Below are 24,146 nucleotides of genomic sequence, written 5' to 3'. Positions count from 1 at the left end.
TTGAAATACGTTTACAAGGCTTGTCTCTTTTAGAGATCTTTAAAATCACTCACTAATTATAGTCAGTGATATGGAATAAATACTTCCAACTGTGTGTAATTCGGGGATTTCATAACCAGTTTAGATAGCTGACAAACTGCACTGAAGACCAACTTGCAGTGGAAAGGTGTTGGTCAACAACATAATGTCAAAGTAACTGTACTTTGTTGCAGGGATGGTTAGGAGTGTCTCAATAAGTTCTCTCATTTGACATTTGTGTAATGGTTTGAGTAAAAATCTCTCTCAGGTTTTCAGTTAGTTTGGGTCCTGGTCATAATCGTTAAACCATTCAGGAACATCTTTGGACACCACCTTCATTTTGTTCCTGTAATCATTTACTCATTTTTAATTTACAGCCTCCCTGTTCATGTGTCTGTCTGTGTGTGTCTGTGGAGATGAATAACAGCCAAGATCCTTAAAAGCAGGTGGTCTTTATTATCTGAGAAAACATTCAAGTGAGTCTAATGTGAAATTGCACTGTTAGTGTAGGCCTTTCTCCCAGCTGACACTTGACTGGTCGTGGTAGGAAAAGAACAGGTGTTACTAATAAAATGTGTGATGGCTCTGCTTGATTCGAGTGTCACAGCCTTGACAGTGTGACAGTGGCATATAGCAGCCCCCTGACAGTGAAACGGTTTACATTGTAACTTGTCAAAATGCCTTTTAAAAAAAGGCTTTCATACTGTACCCCTTGTAGGAAGAGGTTTGCGTCGCTATAGAAAAAGAGGCTGTTGAACTGAAGCTGTTCAAAGTTTGTTTCTGTGTAGAGTAATGAGTTCTTTCGGGTTGTGTTTTAGCTCGCAATAGCAAGGACATGAAGAAATGGTTACGATACACTCACTGGCCACTTTATTAAGTTTCTGTTTAAATGCAAATATCTAATCAGCTAATCACATGGCAGCATTTTAATGCATTTAGCCATATTCATGCCAGTAGTTATCTGGGTGAAAATGCCTTGTTGATGCCAGGTCAGAGGACAATGGCTACACTGTTTTGAACTGATAAGAAGGCAATAGTAAGGACTGCAGAAGAGCAGCTCTGACTGCACTGCATATCAAATCTTGAAGCAGATGGGCTACAGCAGCAGGAGACGACACCGGATGCCATGTCTGTTAGCTCAGAACGGAAAACTGAGCTACAGTTTTCACTGCTCACCAAAGCTGCACAACAGAAGATTGGAAAAATTTTGCCTGGTCTGATAAAAATCTCGATTTCTGACCCTACCACCCTCGATAGTAGGGTAAGAATTTGGCATAAACAACATGAAAGTATGGATCCATCCTGCTTTGCATCAATGGTTCAGGCTGTCCACGGTGTAGTGATGTGGGGATCATGTTAATACTAATTGGGCATGGTTTAAATGCCACATTCTACTCAAGCATTGTTGCTGACCATGTCCATCCGTCTTCTAATGGCTCCAAGATAGTATGCCATGTTAAGAAACAAAAATTACCAGACTGGTTTTCTGAACATGACCGCAAGTTCACCGTCACTCTCACCAGATCTCGGATGAATAGAGCAGATTTGGGATGTGGTGGAATGAAATATTCATATGGATGCTGAGCCAACAAATCCGTTGCAACTGTCATGCAAAATGAGCAAAATAGTCTGAGGAATGTTCCCAGTAGAATCAATACCATCCCAAATGAAGGCAGTTCTCAAGGCAAAAGGGGGTCAGACCTGGTAATAGGAAGGTATACACAATTCACAGTGAGTGTACACTTTCAGTCCTTTTAAAAAAATATATACCGTATTTTCACGACCATAAGACGCACTGTACTAAAAGGCGCAGTCTCAGTTATGTGTGCCATTACTGTATTTAACACACACATAAGGCGCACTGGATCATAGGGCGCATACAAGTACCGTATGCGTATTTAAAAATAAAGCGGGAGCAAACCTGAGTTCGGTACCTTACTCACATTTCTATTACCGGTAATCGTCATCATCAACCACACACAAGCATACAAGTGTGCGTATTTAAAAATAAAGCAGGAGCAAAACTGAGTTTGGTACTCACATTTTTATCATCAATCAAACCCATCGAAGTCCTCATCCTCTGTGTCTGAATTGAACAGCTGCGCTAAATCTCCATCAAACATGCCAGGTTCACTTTCTTCACTGTCAGAGTCACTTTCCGTGCCGTGCGGCTCCTCGGAAATGATGCCGGCTTTTGCGAAAGCTCGAACAACAGTGCCAGCAGACATGTTAGCCCAAGCATCTACAATCCATTGGCAAATTGTGGCATAACTCGCCCGGCGCTGCCTTCCACTCTTGGTGAAACTGTGGTCTCCATCGGTCATCCATCGCTCCCAGGCCGCTCGCAGCCTTACTTTGAACGGGCGGTTCACACCGATGCCCAGCGGTTGGAGCTCCTTTGTCAGGCCTCCCGGAATGACAGCAAGCTCACAGTGCATTTGTTTCACTAGTTTTTTCACATCGGCTGTGAGATGGGCACGCATAGAGTCACAGATTAAGAGCGATGGTGATGCGTGGAAAAAAACCACCTGGTCTCCTTACATACACCTCCCTCAGCCACTCTTTCATCATTTCCTCATCCATCCAGCCCTTTTCATTTGCCTTAATGATGATTCCTGCTGGAAACTTCTCTTTAGGCAAAGTCTTTCGCTTAAAAATCACCATAGGCGGCAGTTTCTGTCCATTAGCATGGCAGCCAAGCACAACAGTGAAAGAAGACTTTTCATACCCCGTTGTGCGTATCGCTACCGTGCTGGTCCCCTTCTTCTCCACAGTGTGACTCACCGGGATGTCAAAAGTGAGCGGGACCTCGTCCATGTTAGTGATGTGGCTGGGCTGGATGTTTTTGTCGCCGATGTGTTTGCTGCAGTAGGAGCGGAAGATGGCCAGCTTTTCCTTATAATCCGCTGGAAGTTGCTGCGCTACCGTAGTCCTGGTCCGGATGGAAAAATGGCACCGTTTCATAAAAAGTGAAACTGCTTTTAGCCGAATGGTGACCGTCGAAACGCTTCTCCCGCTCGTTCTTTGCTCGATGATCCACCGCTCGAGTCTTTCCTCCAACTCGGCCACACTTCACCCTTTAGCGTTCTCATTGTGTTCTCTACTACGTCCTCACTACAACACACAGGGCGCACTGCGCTATAGGGCGCGCCGTACTTTTTGAAGAAAATCTAAGACTTTTAAGTGCGCCTTATGGTCGTGAAAATACGGTATATATATATATATATATATATATATATATATATATATATATATATATATATATATATATATATATATATATATTTTTTTTTTTTTTTTTTTTTTTTTTTTTTTTTTGGGGTGCAATGATACACAAAATTCACGGTTCGGTTCGATACTTTGGTGTCACGGTTCGATATTTTTTCGATACAAAAAAATGTTCATGCCTTTTTAATTTGTCATTTATTAAAATTATAAATATATATTTTAACTCAAAAGTACAGTTTTTAAATTTAACCCTAACCCTTGTGCGTGTTTTTTATTTTGACAGCGAATGCGCACCTGCGGACCACTTATGTGCAGCCCTGGTTATTTAGCTCGTCATATTGCAGCCACAGAAATTATTTTGTCCATGAAACCATAAAGCTGCACTTTCTTTTTGCCTTATAGTCTGATTTGTCATAACTTCTCCGTTTTGTGGTAAGCTTTTCTTTGGCTGTCACTTCTTCACCCTGACCTGTCTCATTTGGCTCAGCAGAACTGAAATATATATCCTGCTGCTTTTACACACGCACTCACATAATGCTCAGCGATTCTCTGCGCGATCAACCTCTCACATGTTTAAGCTTGCTGCGGGAGATTTCACTTGTCATGTTTGCATAGTAAGCTAACGATTAATAAGATGATGTCAGAGGAATTGGTGCACAAATTATCATCACTCACAGATCAGTGCTGTCGCTCTCTATACACAGTTCGCACGATTGCAAAGTGAAAGCAAAAAAACAAGCGCAAATTCAAACGCGATTGCAATATGTCACATATTGACAGTGGCTCACTGATGCCAATGACATAATTACCCAGCTACATTTCTGAAAGAATGCAAAAGCATTGACATATATTTTTCCTTCCTACAATAGCCCGACGGGCAGGGAAGAGATAGATTTTGGTAGCCCGACTGAAAAAAATCGCTAGCCCCAGGACGTCGGGCTAGCGATATTGCAAGCCCTGTATCTGATTGAGGAATCACTCATCTTTGGAAAAGAGAGTTTATTACAGAGAAATGTCTCTTTCCAAAATAAAAGCTATACTATCCGCTTCTTCTGGGCTATATTCTCAGCAGCATAAGGAGAATCATGTGCTAACAGCTGTCTAAATGACTCGGCTAAAGTTAGTAGCATGCTTGTTGTTTTTGTCTTTGCACTAGGATGATGTCGGCGTAAATGTGCAGTCATATTCGTTGTGTTCCCACTAGTGCTTTCAGGTTAATCTCTTTGAAATGACCTTAACGCCACAACACGGCAAATCTCCGTTAACGAGCTACCGCCGATCGCCCGTGCATGGGGCTAGACGGCCAACACGTTAACGAGCTAACTGCGCTAACACACTAGTTCCCACCCATGTAATTGAGCATTGCATGGCACATCCAACATACTGTTTTACTTTAGTCCATGACTCGATTACCTTCAGGGTCATACGTCACATGAAAACCAAAATAATTCCAAACGCCAGATCTGAATGAGGGTGGGGGAGGTCCATGTTGCAAGGAGAGCTTAACTTCTGTCTTGCTAGCTTGCCCTGCGCTCTTCCTTCTGACTATGCTGTCTGTGTTGAGTGCTCAGTGGATCTGCGCTCGACAGTGCAGCCTAGGCGGAGTAGTCGAACGCAGATTCACTGAGCGCTCAACACAGACAGCATCGTCAGAAGGAAAGTTGATAAAATAAATTACAAATGTTGTATTGTTCGATACATATGCGTACCGAACCGAAAGCACTGTATCGAACGGTTCAATTTCGATACGAGTATCGTTGCACCCCTAATATATATATATATATATATATATATATATATATATATAGGCTGCACTCCACGAGCAGCTTGGCAGTTTCCTGAGGCCTTGGAAACTGCCAAGCAAAGACTCACAGCCTTGGCCAGCCGCTTGAGGAGGTACACCAGAGAGATAGAAGGCAGGAGAATAAACCAGCTGTTCTCCACAGAACCAGCAAAGGTGTACTCTCAGTGGCAAGGGAACAATAAGAGAACAGCACCACCAAGGCTGGAGACGGAGCAATACTGGAAGAGCATATGGGAGAAGGATGCAACCCATAACGGCAATGCTCAGTGGCTAGAGGATCTGAGGGCAGACCACAGCGACCTCCCTGAACAGGGTCCAGTAACCATCACAGTGGCAGATATCCAAGAAAGGGTCTCCAGTATGAAGAGTTGGACAGCACCAGGGCCCGACATGGTTCACGCCTACTGGCTGAAGAAGCTGACTGCACTCCACGAGCGTCTGGCAGCACAAATGAACCAGCTGCTAGTTAATGAAAGACACCCGGAATGGCTAACTGAAGGCCGGACGGTCCTGATCCCCAAGGACCCCAAGAAGGGACCGGTCCCCTCCAACTACCGACCAATAACCTGCCTCAGTACTACATGGAAGCTCCTGTCAGGCATCATATCGGCTAAGATGAACAGGCACATGGGTCAATACATGAGCGGGACACAGAAAGGAATTGGCAAGAATACCAGAGGTGCAAAACACCAGCTACTGGTAGACAGAACAATCAGCCGAGACTGCAAGACCAGACTGACCAACCTGTGCACTGCCTGGATTGATTACAAGAAGGCCTATGACTCAATGCCCCACAGCTGGATACTGGAATGCCTAGAATTGTACAAGATCAATGGGACCCTAAGAGCCTTCATCAGGAACTCAATGGGGATGTGGCGTACAACACTAGAGGCCAACTCCAAGCCCATAGCACAAGTTACCATCAAGTGCGGGATCTACCAAGGAGATGCTCTGTCCCCACTGCTGTTCTGCATAGGCCTGAACCCCCTCAGTGAGATCATTAACAAGACTGGCTACGGATACCGACTACGGAACGGAGCAGTTGTCAGCCACCTCCTGTACATGGATGACATCAAGCTGTATGCCAAGAGTGAACGAGACATCGATTCACTGATCCACACTACCAGGCTATACAGCAATGACATTGGAATGTCGTTCGGACTGGAGAAGTGTAGTCGGATGGTAACAAAGAGAGGGAAGGTAGTCAGAACTGAGGGGATTGAACTACCAGAAGGCAACATTGCAGACATAGAGGACAGTTACAAGTACCTGGGGATCCCGCAGGCAAATGGGAACCATGAAGAGGCCGCTAGAAAGGCTGCAACCACCAAGTACCTGCAGAGGGTCAGGCAAGTCCTGAGGAGTCAGCTGAATGGCAAGAACAAGATCCGGGCCATCAACACATACGCCCTGCCCGTGATCAGGTACCCTGCTGGGGTAATAAGCTGGCCAAAGGAGGAGATAGAAGCCACTGACATAAAGACAAGAAAGCTCCTGACCATGCATGGAGGGTTTCACCCCAAGTCCAGCACCCTGAGGCTGTACGCTAAGCGGAAGGAAGGGGGCCGGGGACTGGTGAGTGTCAGCACCACAGTCCAGGATGAGACAAGGAACATCCAAGAATACATTGGGAAGATGGCCCCAACTGACCGAGTGCTCAGTGAATACCTCAGGCAGCAGAAACCCAAGAAAGAGGAGGGAGACGAGGAACCATCATGGAAGGACAGGCCCCTGCACGGTATGTACCACCGGCAGATAGAGGAGGTGGCTGATATCCAGAAATCCTACCAGTGGCTGGACAAAGCTGGACTGAAAGACAGCACAGAGGCACTAATCATGGCAGCACAAGAACAAGCTCTGAGTACAAGATCCATAGAGGCTGGGGTCTATCACACCAGGCAAGACCCCAGGTGCAGGCTGTGTAAAGATGCCCCAGAGACTATCCAGCACATAACAGCAGGGTGCAAGATGCTAGCAGGCAAGGCATACATGGAACGCCATAACCAAGTGGCCGGAATAGTGTACAGGAACATCTGTGCCGAGTATAACCTAGAAGTCCCGAGGTCAAAATGGGAGATGCCCCCAAGGGTGGTGGAGAATGACCGAGCTAAGATCCTGTGGGACTTCCAGATACAGACGGACAAAATGGTGGTGGCTAACCAACCGGACATAGTGGTGGTAGACAAACAGAAGAAGACAGCCGTAGTGATCGATGTAGCGGTTCCCAATGACAGCAATATCAGGAAGAAGGAACACGAGAAGCTGGAGAAATACCAAGGGCTCAGAGAAGAGCTCGAGAGGATGTGGAGGGTGAAGGTAACGGTGGTCCCCGTGGTAATCGGAGCACTAGGTGCGGTGACTCCCAAGCTAGGCGAGTGGCTCCAGCAGATCCCGGGAAAAACATCGGAGATCTCTGTCCAGAAGAGCGCAGTCCTGGGAACAGCTAAGATACTGCGCAGGACCCTCAAGCTCCCAGGCCTCTGGTAGAGGACCCGAGCTTGAAGGATAAACCGCCCGCAGGGGCGTGCTGGGTGTTGTGTGTGTATATATATATATATATATATATATATATATATATATATATATATATATATATATATATATATCATAATATATGCAATGTATAATATGAGCGGTTTTCATCAAAAAGCTGTTCAGAGGTCAGAAGCCCAGATAAAATAGAAAACACTGACGTCAAAGCGGGTGGGTCGGTCTGCTGCTCATCAGGGTGGTTTCAGCTCAGAGCCTTGTGTCTGAGCGATCACAGTCCCTGATTACCTGTGTCTTTAGAGCATTTAATATATTTGTCTTTGTCAGTTTAATGTCAGTTGGTGTTAAACAATTTCCCCATCTTGCCAAAATATATTTCGAGAGTTTTTCACCAAACTTCAAAGCAAGTAAAAGCAATATGTGATTAATCCTTTCATTGCTCAAAAAAAAAAAAAAAAAAGTATTTACCAAAAAGGTTTGACTTAAAAGAAGACAGAATGACAAAGGAGGATGAAATAAAAAGAGACCCTATCTGAAAGCCTGACTGTATTCTTTATTAGGTTCTGGTGAAGTAAATGGCATTGTATGCTTTTTTTCTGCATCAAAAGCTCAGTGGGGCTTTAAATAGACATGCTTTCAGCCAGTGTTCCTGATATAAGATACTTCTAAGGACTGAAGGACAAACAGAATATCTCAGTCTTCTGAAAATTAAATTAATTCTACAATTAAATAGGGTTAGCTGAGAAATTATTAAGTATAATTAGATCTATGTTGTGTTAAAAACTGAGCAAACTAAATTAGAACAGCACGTTGCTTTAACATCCATTCATTAAAAGATATTTGCATTTTTAAAAAGTACATTTTCCAGCAGTAAAATTCCGATCTTACAGTCGTGCAGTAAATACAAAGGCACGTCCAAGAACAGTTCCGTCCAAAGGTAACAAAATCAATCGAGCAGCACCGCTAAAACTCACACCTCGTATGTGGTTTGTTTAATGCGTCCAAAAAACCTCAATTTGAAAAACTGCATTTTTCTGCCGCGGAAGCTCTGGAATATTTCTCGGCTGGATGTGGCAACTTCCTGGAGACACAGTGTCCAGTCGTACCCACACGTCCTGTAGACATGCACATGCCACACACATGCAGTAGATGCACTCAAGTTAAAATAAATAAAACATACAGTGGGGCAAAAAAGTATTTAGTCAGCCACCGATTGTGCAAGTTCTCCCACCTAAAATGATGACAGAGGTCAGTAATTTGCACCAGAGGTACACTTCAACTGTGAGAGACAGAATGTGAAAAAAAAAAATCCATGAATCCACATGGTAGGATTTGTAAAGAATTTATTCGTAAATCAGGGTGGAAAATAAGTATTTGGTCAATAACAAAAATACAACTCAATACTTTGTAACATAACCTTTGTTGGCAATAACAGAGGTCAAACGTTTACTATAGGTCTTTACCAGGTTTGCACACACAGTAGCTGGTATTTTGGCCCATTCCTCCATGCAGATCTTCTCGAGAGCAGTGATGTTTTGGGGCTGTCGCCGAGCAACACGGACTTTCAACTCCCGCCACAGATTTTCTATGGGGTTGAGGTCTGGAGACTGGCTAGGCCACTCCAGGACTTCCAAATGCTTCTTACGGAGCCACTCCTTTGTTGCCCGGGCGGTGTGTTTTGGATCATTGTCATGTTGGAAGACCCAGCCTCGTTTCATCTTCAAAGTTCTCACTGATGGAAGGTGGTTTTGGCTCAAAATCTCACGATACATGGCCCCATTCATTCTGTCCTTAACACGGATCAGTCGTCCTGTCCCCTTGGCAGAAAAACAGCCCCATAGCATGATGTTTCCACCCCCATGCTTCACAGTAGGTATGGTGTTCTTGGGATGCAACTCAGTATTCTTCTTCCTCCAAACACGACGAGTTGAGTTTATACCAAAAAGTTCTACTTTGGTTTCATCTGACCACATGACATTCTCCCAATCCTCTGCTGTATCATCCATGTGCTCTCTGGCAAACTTCAGACGGGCCTGGACATGCACTGGCTTCAGCAGCGGAACACGTCTGGCACTGCGGGATTTGATTCCCTGCCGTTGTAGTGTGTTACTGATGGTGACCTTTGTTACTTTGGTCCCAGCTCTCTGCAGGTCATTCACCAGGTCCCCCCGTGTGGTTCTGGGATCTTTGCTCACCGTTCTCATGATCATTTTGACCCCACGGGATGAGATCTTGCGTGGAGCCCCAGATCGAGGGAGATTATCAGTGGTCTTGTATGTCTTCCATTTTCTGATGATTGCTCCCACAGTTGATTTTTTCACACCAAGCTGCTTGCCTATTGTAGATTCACTCTTCCCAGTCTGGTGCAGGTCTACAATACTTTTCCTGGTGTCCTTCGAAAGCTCTTTGGTCTTGGCCATGGCGGAGTTTGGAGTCTGACTGTTTGAGGCTGTGGACAGGTGTCTTTTATACAGATGATGAGTTCAAACAGGTGCCATTCATACAGGTAACGAGTGGGGGACAGAAAAGCTTCTTACAGAAGACGTTACAGGTCTGTGAGAGCCAGAGATTTTCCTTGTTTGAGGTGACCAAATACTTATTTTCCACCCTGATTTACGAATAAATTCTTTACAAATCCTACCATGTGAATTCATGGATGTTTTTTTCACATTCTGTCTCTCACAGTTGAAGTGTACCTCTGGTGCAAATTACTGACCTCTGTCATCATTTTAAGTGGGGGAACTTGCACAATCGGTGGCTGACTAAATACTTTTTTGCCCCACTGTACATATACAAACACATTTGTCATTGTGCATGTTTAGTATCTCTCCCAGCGTAACTGCAACCATGTGTTCCCAACATTGAAGAATCTGAGCTTTTCCTAAATATTTATATGCTCCAAGCATCTGCGCTCACAGTTTCATGACATCCAAAAACCCAGCTGAGATTTGGTTTTATTGGGCTACATAACTGATAATATCCTCACAGGGAAAGCACATTGATTTCTATGAGCAGATATTAATGTAAGACCCTCTCATGAATAGAGGATAAAGAAAAGTTTTGCGGATCCCCAAGTATTTTCCTTCAGACCTTACTCCTGGGATGAGCCATAAATCACCAAAGTGATGAATGACAGTAAGCAGAAGTGGTTTTGATATCTTTTCTTGATCACTGGCGAGTAAAAGCACCTGAAATTAGTTTCCAGTGGGAGCTGGACTTGGAGGCTTAAGTGCATGTCTCACAATTTGGAATTCAGCGAATGCTGATAATCCACTGGGTTCTCAGTGACTTTGAATGGGTCCAGACCTATTTTTCGATCAGCTACAGAAAGTCCCTGGTTCTCTTTGCCACCGGAGGATTTCACGGTACACAACGATTCTCAGGATCAAAATATCTCCCTCCTCACAGAGGTTTGGCCATGGTCAGTGTCAAGAGAGCTATCTGTTAGGCCTTATTTTGGGACTTATTTACAAACTTCCATGCAAAGTTTATTTAGATTCGTGTCCTTTTTCCTTCTTGGCACGTCCCCCTGAAAGACTCTGAGATTATCACAACGCCTGAAGCAAACGTTTCTGCTGTTCATGTTGCGTTTCAGCGTGTAAGCAAACTAGAACGTATATTTTCCAGTTTGTTGGAGCAGATGTAGATAACAAAAAGCAGAAATTCCACATTAGCGAGTGAGGACAAGCTCAGTGTACTCGTATTGTGAAGCTGAGGTTTTTAAGTAGCTACAAAAACAAAAAGTATGTGACCCAATAATTTTTCCCATCTAATCTTGGGAACGATATCTCTGTCTACTAAGGAAAGCATCTCTCTTCTTAGACTTTATGCGATGAGTCCTTCCAGCTGACTGTTGGGGGATATCACAACACAGCACGACCTTCATAATCTCCTGATGCACTCTTAACCTCATTGTGAGCCTTTTCATTTACAAGCTTTTTTCTTTTTTTGCCGTACTACGCACGCCGATTCTCTCGCTCAGCAGAAGAACTCATCTGCCTTGACGGCCTGACTATTTAAAGGTGATCAGATTATCAATTAAAGTTCAGGATTCTTCAACCTGGGGTCTGTTTTTGCAGTTCTTTTCATTTAAACTATGATTTTTATTAGTTTTACACTAACCTGTGTCTTTATAGAGGTAAAGGCTGGATAACTCCAGCACAAGAATACACAGGGAGGTCAGCAGTGCAAGTTTTACAAGTTGAAATCAGATGTAATCGGCCTTTTTTATATGCACTATGAGTTAGTAGATACAAAAATAATAACTACAGAGGTTTTTTTAAATCTTTTTTTTTTTTACCGGTAACCAAAGAGGAAAATGGCAGAAGTTCTAAAACACTGCACCAAACAGCAGACAGGTACAGTCTGGAAATAGCTGGTGAACAAAGTGCACCATTAAGCAACTGAAGAGCCAGTTATTCCCTGGAGAGGGATTGGTGAAGCACAAAACAGAGCTAAATGTGAGCAAATAACGATTTACATTCAGAACAAAGTTAGAAACATGGGTACAAATGGGCTGCAGACTGAATTGCTCTAAATCTACTGGATGTGTAATTTTTTATTTTTTTTTAAAAAAGTGATTTTTATGCCATTTGTACTTTAAGAATTTATGGTTTTATTCTTGATGAACACTTATTCAGCTGCTTGATGCTACAAAATGTCCATGTCTATGGGGATGTGACGGAAACTCGTACAGGGTAATGACCTTCAACTCGAGCAACACACATACCAGCTAAGCCACAGCTGCGTTATAGATATTTTTAAATGCAAGAACGGCAGAGGGGGATTCTAAGAGCATAATGTTTTTATGAGGAAAAACTAGTTTGATATATACTGACAGCTTTTCTTTTTTTTTAAAGGGGGGCCTAGTGTAACCAGAGAGTTCAGGGACCTGCACTCTCTGGTTGCACTCGGTAATATCAACGTGTGCCATATCTTTTCAATGTCACATGTCCAGGCTATCCAAACAGATCCTGAACGAGTGTCTCTTCCCAAAAGAAATGTTGTTTTCTTTGCATATTTTCTTTACTGGAAAAGCATTCCATAGATTCCTGAATGTCTCTTATTTTTTTCCTGCTTTTAACTATACTATAGGTGTCTCCTTTCAAAATTTAAGACGTTTTCCGAAGAGCAGAGAACCTTTGATGTGTTTAAAGCACCCCAAAATAAATTTTCACTGGAGACGGAAAATAAGTGTGGGATGAGCACGGTGCAGCTGGACCTGAAGGAAAATCTCTACACTCTCAGAAATAGGGGTACACTGAAATTCAATTTATGACCTTAAAAGGTACAGTCAGCATGAGTGTATCCCCAAGGGTTAATTCTTACACCTCAAGGTTACAACGTGTAGGTTCTAAAAGGCCAAAAGGCACACGTCGCCAAACAGTACATATTTATACTTCTTACAGTTTAAAAGGTACCATATATGGGGTTATATGACCTTACCGATACATTAAGTTTTGTTCTCTGTCTTGCCTGCACCTTGGTTCTGGGTTTGAATCTTTACTCTGCCGGTGCCTGGTGAGTTCTCTGAGAGTGCTTGGTTTGTTGGGCACATATGAGATCAAAAAAAGTTGTTTTTACAGAACTCAAAGCAGTCCTGGAAAAACTGAGTGCACCCTGTGAGTCAGTGGCTTCAGCTTTTCAAACCAGCTTTATCACCAATAACTTGAAGTTCTGTTGGACTTTATCAGTCTCTCATATTGTTGTGGTTGACTTTTGGTCCACGCTTCTTGGTAAAGGGACTTCAGTTTATTGAAGTTTTGCAGGGAGTCATCTCTTAAGGTCTTGCCACAGTATTTCAGTGGGGTTGAACTTTGATGAATTTTGACTGGGTCATGGTAACTCCTTGATTTTTATTTTTTGGTGTTGTGCTTGGGATCATTATGCTGTTGCATGACCCGGTTTTGACTTTTAGCTCTTGGATGGATTGGATGGATGACTCTAAAGTACTTTGGTATATAGAGAGGTTCATGGTCAACTCAATGACTGCCAGGTCCCAAATTCCTTTGGCTATAAATTAAGCCTATCATCGCCCCCACCATCATGCTTGACAGGTAATATGAGGTGTTTGTGCTGATTTTTGCCAGATGTGGCGCTATGTATTACTGGCCCAAAATCTCTACTTTGGTCTGGTCTGTCCAAAGGACATTGTTCCAGGAGTCTTGTGGTTTATTCAGATGCAACTTTACAAACCTAAGCCAATCCGGTGATTTCTTATCAGAGAGAAGAGACCTTCTTCTGGTAACTCTTCCAAACACACTATGCTTGTTCAATATTTCTAATTGTGCTGTCATGAACTTTCCACAACTGTGTGTTGAAACAAACCTAAATGCTCCAGACCAATAAACTGCCAAACTCTTTTTATAGAGGTGCTGACACTTGCTTATGATCAGTCAATCAAGTGCATTTGATTAGCAACACCAAGAGGCAGCTAGTAGTGGCTACCTGCTACTTGCAGCTAGGTGCTTCCCATGGAAGCAGTAAAGGTGTATTTACATTTTCACAAGCCTGTATTGTGACAAAGTGGCTGAGCAGTTGCAATGCTCTCCATTTGTCCCATATGTGTTGACCTTTTTTTGCACATTATTCTGTTTCTATTTATTTGCTATGATTTGCTATTTGTCAAGTAACATTGCTGCACTAACTATCCCGGGTTCGTTTGTGTAAGCGTTCTGTGGCCGGCAAAACAAACATTCTGCAATTTTATTGTGTTACAGATTAAGTCATTTGTTCATACTTACTTTGTTCTTTCTTTTCAGTCTTCATGAGGGTCAGGTGTGGGAAAATGCCCCCTAGCATTTCCTCATTTTAAGTCCTGATGACATCACACATGACATCAGCAGGTCGAACCAAGTGGAGGGGTTTCTTTTTCCATAGAAATGCTTCCTCTGAAGGGATTTGTTGAATCTTTTTCTTTTTGTTAATAGAGCCATTTAGTTGTGTAAATGTGCTAATTAGACGTGTGAGGAGGTTTTGTCTTTTTTAATCATCTGTGTAAAGTTTTAGATCCCTCAGTTCAAGTGAGTGGTACTGGCTGGGCTAATTGAAGGGCTGCCAGTCTCTGCCATATTCAGATGAGAGAGGAGAGGTGAGCTGTGTTACCAGAGCCATGTACCGTTGAGTTTTGTTAACTGAGTTACTTTGGGGGGGGGAGTTTTATTAAATGGAGTTCACTGTAAATAAATTGCTCACCTCTGGAAACCCGAAATGTCTGCGTAGTCTGCTTCCCTACCACATTCCTTGACGTTCGAGTCTGACTACTTCACATGTATAGAGTCCTGTGAAGTCTTTCTTTTCTAACAATACTGTAGTTAAAGCTTTTATTGGTGATTGAGATTGGGAACTCTGTACAAATACTAGTCCATTTCCAAGTAAATGAATGAATATTAGTAAAATATGAACAATTTATTTCAATCCACCTTTCCCCTTTCTTAAATTGACCCTTTTTCTACTATAACATTAAGGTACAAAATTCTCAGCTGAGGTTAAAGACATGTTTCTGTAACATAAACCACAACAGTGGAAAAAAATTGCCACAGTGAAAAAGGGAAACAGTAAGAGCAACACGCATGTGTTTCTTTGGGTACAATTATTATCAGAGCATACGCTTTTGTCTGGATAATTTCGACAACCTGGGGCTTGCAGAGTCATCACCTTCACCCAGTCTCAATAACCTTTCCTTAAGGCTTCTGAGTTGAGCTGATATGACCCAACTTAGCGCTTCCACAAATGGGTCTGTTCAGTTTACTTGGATAAACAAGCAATATAAACACAGCGGCTGATATCTTGTGTACAAATTGCCTATACTGACAGTTAATACCGCAGGACAGAACTTCATGGTGGAGGGGGGACGATTAACGAGAAACTGGGACTACTCCCTCTGGGTTAAATAACTGATAAAGAAAGGTCAATTTCCAAGATATTTCCAAGCTATCCTCTGGACAATGCACATTTCTTATCTTAATGGGTAATTCATGTGTAATTACCCATGCAAAAAAGCCCATCAAGATTTATCACCAGTCAGTTGAAGCAGATAACAGTTTAGGAAATAAAATAATTGCGAGGAAATTTTGCAGTTTTTACCGAATCCAAAAAGGTATGAGCCAAATTCCATAAAGATTTATGGCTCATATTAGGGAAGGCAGATGGCTGAAAACATTGGCTCTGTTTGCAGCACATCATGTACACTCCAAACCACAACAAATATCCTAAGACAGACGAGCAAAACACAAAGTCAGACTGAAGACGATGTCCAATCCTGATATCTGTTTAGGGAAAAGTGTGTTTTATAGAAGTCAATTACTGATTTGTTTGTTCTGAAACACTGTGAAAGTGTAAACACTCTAGAGCCATATGCTAGTGCATATGGGACCACCAAATACTAACATCAGTCAACCCAGTATCACGGCAGAACATGTAACAGACATCACGGTACACTGTGGACATTTCATGCTCTCAAAAACATGAAACAGACACACACATGCAGAAGTTGCAGTAACAGCAGCAACATGCTAACAACTCACAGTGACAGGGTTTAGCACTTTTAATGTTTACAAAGTTCAACATCTTGGGTTAACTGTGTTAGCATGCTAATGTTTGCTAATTAGGACTAAAGTGCAACTGAAATGATGAAACATCATTAGTTATACACTGAGGGTGTTTATGTTGGAACGGCAGTGTCAGTGTGATTAATACTCTCAGGCTTCACAAATGTCTTCATGGCTTCAGAATCTGATATGGGCTAACTGCTTTGTCGTTCTTTGAGCCGTGATTGTGGTTTAAATTTCCCAGTATATCACCTGTGTTCAATACTGTATAAAATAATCCATAACCTGTCAGGAAAGGTGTGCAGCTCACCAAGAAAGTGTCACTTTATCTAAACTTTATCTTTGTTTCTCCTATTGAACTTATTGATTCTACTCTCTCTATACCAGACAAGCAAGACAACCTAAACATTTCTTTGATATATTGTGAGTGCATAACTTAAATGAGTGGCTTTTACTGACAGCAATTCATTTAACTTTAATGGTCCAGCGCCAAGTTTAGATTTAGTTTGCAGCCCCACAGTTGATTAGCGTACAGAGATGTCCTTATCATTCAGCAATTGATTCACAAAGGTTTCCGTTCCCTTTTCTTGCCCTTTTAATTTCCTTGATGTACTGAGACACAGGCTGAAGCCGGAAATGAGGACCTTAAGTGAATAAAACAGCGCAGTAAAGATTTTAATTTATTGTAACTGTGATTCCAGTTGCATCAGCTGCAGGATGGATGAACAAAGAAAACTGAAACACTATAATTTATCTGATTGCTTTTTATTCACATGTCAATATTAGTTTGTCAGCTCCATTTTTTCCACAATGACAAAAAAAGAATGCACACTGCACACTTAACACATTTGTAGTCTTACATACTCTTTAATCACAACTTGTGCCAAAGTGACAATCAATCTTAAATTCTAATGACAAATACTTGCACTTTCTTTTGAATTTGAAAGACAATTCCACATCAACAAATTGCTACTTACGTCCATTTCCAGGTGCAGTAACATGGTGCCTTCACATTGATTGCTGGTATTCCTGGAATAATGATGTTGAGAACAGAGGCTTTTTGTTTACCAGATTACTACAATACAGGTTTTAATACGATGAGAATGCCACAAACAGGCTATTTGACAGAGTGTATTATCACGTCTTTGCAAAGCGGAGGTGAAACGGCATGCCAGAGTAAAAAGAGACTAGATGTTTTTTTATGGGGAAATAAAGCTGCAATTTAATTTACATACCATAGACTAAAGAACTGACTAAAGGCATCGCTCGTTTAAATCTGCAATGACAGATTGCTAGTGTTTTTTCCATATCGTGCCAGAGTCGTTTTGTCACAGGCTGGGTCTCTGACCCAGCGCTCTGAGTTCATGTTTGTATTTGTCTCATTTTGTTATGTGATTTAGTTTGTGTTATTTCCTATCTGCCTTTAGTTTAGGCAGTTATTGTTCCTGGGTTTTCTATGTTTTGGGGTTTTGTATTTATTCATCACATATTAGGTCTGTTAAGTTGTGTTGTCATGTTTTAGTATTTCCTGTTTTATTCTGACAATGTCATGTGTTCTTTGTTTATTGTATTTAGCTTTCCTCTCCTGGTCCTGTCATTAGGTTTATGTCTGTCAGCTGTTTTCCCCCATGTGTCGCCACTTCCCCTGATCACCTCATGTCTGTATTTAAGCCTTTTGTTTTCTTCATGCCATTGTCAGGTCGTCTGCTCATCCATGTCTCATCTCCAGGTACCCATGTCAGTTCACTATGGTTAAGGTTTTTCATGTTTTGTTATTAGTTCACCCAGTTTAGGTTATTGTTTAGTTTTCACCGATGCCCTATTATTTTGTACCCTCGTTGCTAACCTCAATAAACGGCTTGTTTTGTTAATCCACACCACGTTTTGGTCTGCGTTTGAGTCCTCCTCTGCAACACATACGGTCTGCCCCAGCCAGACCGTGACACGTTTTTAAGATTTTCCAGAGTTGCTGTGGTGGAACATGGTGGATCAAAGACCTCATCGTGATCCTTCAGAGGAAACTTTAAAGACATAACAAGTCTCACCCCCTTCACAAAACCACAGAGGCAATCATCTAATGGTCGGATCTCACCGCATTGCTAAAGTGTCCACTCAGCAGCACTCAGGCTATGTACGGTCTGGGCTCCTGCCAGGCCATTTCCAGCCTTAAGCATCATTGGCCAGGAATCCACTCTGATGGACTCACCTTCTGACAACCCAACTACAGTAGGGTCTTTTGTCTTTGTCAAACAACTTGCACTAACACTGATTTTGCAGGCTTGAGCATTTCAGCCAGAAACTGTACAGGATTTTATCAAATTGAAGTGATCCATTCCTACCTTCATTGGCTGCAGTTTAGGGGGGATTTTTTTCAAATATAAATAGCACTTAAGATGGTGCAAGACTTGCAGTTTTTACACTTAGAGAGGAAAATTGCTTCTTTGCCAGCTGTGCATTTCCAGTAGAGCAGATCCCGTATCAATAAATGTCCCGTTGTATGGTTTATGCTACTGTACAGGCAGTCATTGTGACCGTAACTGTGTGGGCAGGGATTATAACGTATAACGACTCGACAGAGAGAGGTGGAAGCAGATAAAGTGAATGTCAGAGAGATGCTGAGCCAAAAGATAGTGTTTCCATGTATCTTCTACCAGATAAACTCAATCATGTGCTGGGCTTTTTACAAGCAAGAGAAAGGGCTATTCATCTGTTCTTTTGTGCAGCCAAAACAGTTTAGTCTCCTCTGGCAAACTGGCAGCTGAGCAGCATTGATGAAATCCGTTTTCTTCCCTTTTCATTAGTCTGTAGTGACTGATGCCTGCTGCTGAGCCACCTCGAAGCTGTGATGTAACCACCGGGATCTTGTTGTCCTTAAATTATTGTACAGCGCCGATCCAAGATCCACAAGTGCGAGAGCAATTTTCAAATAGTTTAAACTGCTTCGATTCACATTAGACAAAAACAAATGAATCAGTCTGATCGGACTGATAACAGTTGCTGTGTCAACAGGCTCAATTTCGTTAGCAGAGGAAGTTCATGTTACAGTGTAACCAACAGGTAATGACACCGCACAGCAGCCAGCAATATTAGAACCAACCACAGCAGCACACTTAGATTCAAGTTCGGTGTTGCAATAATTATGAAAATAAAATAATGAGAACAAAAAAGAAAAGCATGACAAATGGTGAAGTATGTGTTGGATACTTCTCTGTCTAATGTTAAAACCACCTGACTCTGAAGTGCATATGGTTTCACGGTTTTTCCACCATTCCACCGAAAGCACCTCATTATTACAATGAAAAACTTTTACTGACAAGAATACTATAAATCCCGCTACTTCAAACCAAATACAACATTATTCACGCCATTACTGTTCTCCTTTAAACGCTACTGCAATGCAACTGATGCAACCCAGAAACTGGAGAAGGAGTGCAAAAATGCAGGGAAGATGTCTGGTTGCTGTTCAGACATAAATTCCAGCAGGACACGGTAAGGGAGCTGGGTAGGCAATGTGCAGTGCACACATTGTAAAGCATATTAAATTATATTGCGGCTTGTCACGGCTGCGTTCTTAATATCCACCGTCTCTGCAGGTATTTCAATTTGCAGCAGAAAGCAGTTTGGGCAGAAAGGCATTCATGAAACATTGCCAAACTTCTAAAATCAGCAGTTTGACTTATTGGGAAAGGAAATAGCTACTATTCTTTTTTTTTTTTTCATTTTAGGTGAAAAGATTTGGTCCATGTCTGGACTTTTTTGTATAGATATCCAGTGGAGTATGTCAGACACAAGAAAATAAGGCTGACTTGATAACTTTCTGAGTAGCTTCAGCTGATACATTTTTTTCCTTCCCCGCTTTCATTTATCCATAACAAAGTCTCAAAGGGCATTTTAACTCTGTTTCCCATTTACAGTGACAATCGTAGGAGACCAGGACAGACATATGGGTATTTTGCCCAAATATTTCATGTTATCTTGAATTGGAAACATTAATCAGTTGCCCCAGATGTCTGTTGCCAGGGAAATGAAAACATTAAAGCCAGCGTGGGTTTAGCTTCTGTGCTGTGGTTCATGGGAAATGTGCTACCAGACGCTTATGGCTGTCACGTGTATGAGCTGAGGTGTGAATCGTCTGCTCCTCTGAACAAACCCAGATGGGACCTCCCTTTAGAGAAGTTGTTTTAAGAAACTTTTATTGTTCAAAGTATGATACATATGGAAAGCTTTATTTGATAATCGGACACTGGGAGACACTTGAAAGCACCACAGAAGCACCATTCTGACAATTTCAACCCAGCGAATGATCGTTTTGTATCAAAAGTCATCCTCACTACCTTCTATCAGGGTCAGTATATTGTTGTAATCCAACACTGATTATAAAGATTATGGTGACTAGTGGTCATGTGAGAAGAAGGGCATAATTTCTAGTGGTAATCATCATGGTAGGGTAGCCAGAGATGTGTGGTAACGTGTGGTTTGCACAGTGTGATCTCAAAGCTAGTGGTGGCCAGCAGTGCCTAAATTTTGGCTACCGCACACAGCTCATTAGGGGACCACACAACGGCTTATGCTGCTGGAGTTAAGCCAGTAACAACCATCTCAAAAAGGAGGAATTATTTCTCCACACGACCGGCCTATAAATTGGCATCCAGTTATTATGAACTCTAGCAACAATGAAAGGGAGAAATTTGATGTTTTTTTAATCAGTTGAAAGTCTTTTTTAAAGCCTGTTATAGATAGGAAGTTCAAAGTGCACTTCTATCTGCATGACCAAAAATATTTTTCCTACAGTGAAAAATAAAGTAAGGAGATGGTCTCAGCCTGGCTGTCCCTATGAAAACTGTATGGTTCCACTGACTGGGAATTACTTTTTCCTAATCCTTATCAGCCAGCACTTGAAAACAAATCATAGTGTCATTATTTTAAGTCCAAAAGACTTTAAATCTGCCAATCCTCCAGCCTTAAATGCAGAATTTTGTTGCTATTTTAACCTGATATAACTGAGCACATAACCTCCATTCAGCAGGGTGAAACAAAAAACACTGAATGACGTGATAACTGCCAACTCGTTGGCAATGGAAGCAGTGGATTGGCAATGAGGATAAAAACAACTGATAGAAGCAAATTAATATGCCAATACCATCTGAAATGGCTGACAGACCTCAGGGTACCTCAGGAGTGGTTCACCACAGCAAGCAGCCCTTTGCTGCATTATTGATGTAAAAATCATTTACTAGTGAAGCTGTGAGGGTTTCTGGTTTAATTAAAAGCAGCATTTTCACTCCTATAGTTATGTTTGGTCTTTTCTACCTGAAACTAATGATAACAAAGCCTAAATCCAGCCTTGCTTTCAGATTGTCATTTGTTTCCACAAAGCTTGTACCTACAGAGAAAGCACCACTTTAACCACATGCAGTTATCCAGGTGGAGGATTGTTCCCCGAGCCACCGCTGCGGCCTGATGGATGATTCTGGCTTCAGTCAGTTAAGGAGGAAGCCACTGACGTGATGCTTACTGAGTGAGTGCGATAACACTAATGGCTATGTTTTGTTCAGTTTGCTTTCTGTTTTTCTCATTTTGCTTCTTTCATGCTCGCTCTATAGTCCTATATACAATATGTTAGACATCACTATAAAACATCCCCAACTGTTCCTAAATTATGAAGAAATGGTTGTGATTTCTTGTAAATTGTATCTTAAGGCACTTTGTTACTAGCAGCCTGTTGCAACAGCATATAATTTGTTCTTTAGCTGAATGTGTGAAGAAGATAACACAGTCTGACAGGCATAAAATTTGATTTTTAGCACCAACAAGGTTATTCCAAAAGAGCCATTAGTGTGTCTTTAAACTTTTAGGAAACTGAACAAAGTGGAGGACAAAAGGAGAATTGGCAGGCCTAAAAAACAATCTACAGTAGATGTACAATATCTGAAAGTCATGCCCTTAAGAAATAGGAAAAAATATAGCAAAGACCTGACACAGGACCTGAGAGATGCATGTGGCGCCTCGATTAATCCATCTACTGTTCACTGAAGCCTCATCAGAAATGGTTTTCAGTGGAAGAGTGGCTGTCAGGAGGTCGTTCATAAGGAAAGGAAACAGGGAGAAAAGAAAAATTCTGACCTACCATGAGGCCATTTTCCCAAACTTTCCCAAAGTGTAATCCTCAGTTTGATGTTCTTAGCTGTTCACTGGTGTGGTCTCCTGCTGCTGTATTGTTTCAAGATTCAGAATGTTGTGCACTCAGAGATGCTCTTCTGCACACCTTGGCTGCAAAAATAATGTTGCCTTCCTATCAATTCAAAGGAGTCTGGCCAGTCCCCTCTAATCTGACATCAACAAGGCATTTTCACCCAGTGAGCTGTCACTCACTGCTTTTTTCCCACTAATTGATACTTTTTAATAACATTATTCTAAAGCTAGCATCCGCTGAATATCCAAGCCTGATTTATTTTACAATAGAGCAGGAGCCTGTGTTCTTGGCTATTCATTACTTTGATGACCAAGAAAAGAAAAAAACATCTCTGTATGAGATGGATGCTCGAAGAAAAGAGTGACAATCCTGGAAGAGCAGATCGCATTTTCTGTCTCTGAATCTCGGCTCCTCGAGTCTATTTATGGTCATTCCAAAAAATCATGCTACTAATCTGAAAGCCCAGTTATACAACAACAAAAAAAGTATTTTCAATGTCTCTGAGTATTACACAACATCACCCATATATGGTCTGGGAGAGGCTACGTGACTAAACTACAGAAGCCCACTCAACCAGGTGGGCAGCTATAGATTAAGTGTATGTGGGGGCTTCACTACCAGCTGGCATTTGCGTGCCTATCGATGGTATGAAAAACATCCACAGCAAGCATAAGGAGAGAATCCTGTGAAATAAGAAACTTTCTTACATAAGTAAAAACTGTATGCGTGTGTCTGTTTGTCTATTTTCACAGGTCACGCTGTGCTGATCCTAAACCAGCACCGTGTGTTTGGGTTGTTCTCTTTTATTGGACTGCATAATACTGGACATATGGTGTGAGCGTCCACAGCTTTTCCGCCACCACATCACTTAGAGGTCAGGTTTTTGAAGAGGAGCAGCACAAGGTCAAAGAGGGACGCAGCTCTCCACAGAGATGTCAGTTTCAAGCAAAGCCTCCTTCTCGCATTCGTGTTTCACAATCAGTCCTTAAAATATAACTTAGAGAAACAGGATTGTGCAAACACTACATAAATCTTTGACGTTTCAGAACAAAATAAATGTGGAAAATAAATGTGGGTATGTTTTTATCTACTGTCTACTTTCTTAATCTCATTTGATTCATGTTAAATAGATTAAAATAATGACAGAATGCTGTGCAAAACTAGAAGCCTGTGTCTGTACAAAAGAAGGCAAATTGCTCCTTGTCTTCCAGATTTATATTGTTTTTCCTGCCAAGAAGAAAAAGTGATCCTCTTGAAATTGAGGCAAATCTCACCACAGAAGCACATAGAGCGAAAGGAGGATGCTCCTGCTGAAGTCGAATTTTCAGCAAATGATACTAAAGGTTTTGCTCACCCGGGGCACTTGGCAGCACGCTGAGCAGCTTTTATGTTATCTGCAGGCTCAGTGTATTCAATCAAGTGAAATGGTCAGTGAAATGCAGTAAAATCCAGTCATAGATACTATTTGAGATAATTCCAGGTGATTCCTCTTTTAAGGAAGATGCACAAAATACTTAAGTACTCTGGTGCCTGCTGAAGGATTGAGAGGCTAATTCCTAATCCTCCTCTGAAGGAATGTTGCTCCACGTGGTAAAGAAGCCTCTTGGTTTTTAGTTGGGAGTGTTTCTGAGCCCTGATTTAGCTGAAAAAGTGCTTCCATGAACTCTTTTCATTTATTTATTTGTGTTGGGCGACTTAAATGTTTTGACCTTCTAACTTTCAAACATTGATAAGACCAAAGCTGTTTAAAGCCTTGGTCACATAGCGGGGGGACTGAACACTAGCTTCTGTTATGAGCTCTATCAGGATAACTGATCGTTCTTACACTTAATAAAAAATTAAGCTCATAAACTTATAATCTTTA

At 41.8% G+C, this 24,146-nt stretch overlaps 1 long non-coding RNA gene across 2 annotated transcripts in view; it reads left to right on the top strand.

Moving 5' to 3' along the window:
- The window catches only part of LOC309690132, a 30,914-nt gene extending 7,601 nt beyond the window's left edge, over positions 1 to 23,313 (top strand). The window contains exons 2-3 of one of the 2 annotated variants that reach the window (XR_014271610.1): positions 21,466 to 21,607; positions 23,035 to 23,313. This is a non-coding gene — a long non-coding RNA (uncharacterized lncRNA). Of the gene's footprint in view, positions 1 to 14,301; positions 17,967 to 21,465; positions 21,608 to 23,034 lie in introns of those variants that run through there. The other variant, XR_014271611.1, reaches the window with a different exon arrangement.
- Positions 23,314 to 24,146: the final 833 nt, after the last annotated feature.

This window comes from Aulonocara stuartgranti (genome assembly GCF_965226115.1).
Source record: "Aulonocara stuartgranti genome assembly, chromosome: 2".
Classification (NCBI taxonomy): domain Eukaryota; kingdom Metazoa; phylum Chordata; class Actinopteri; order Cichliformes; family Cichlidae; genus Aulonocara; species Aulonocara stuartgranti.
Note: the sequence above shows the minus strand (reverse complement) of the source record. Positions and strands in the feature narration are given on the sequence as shown.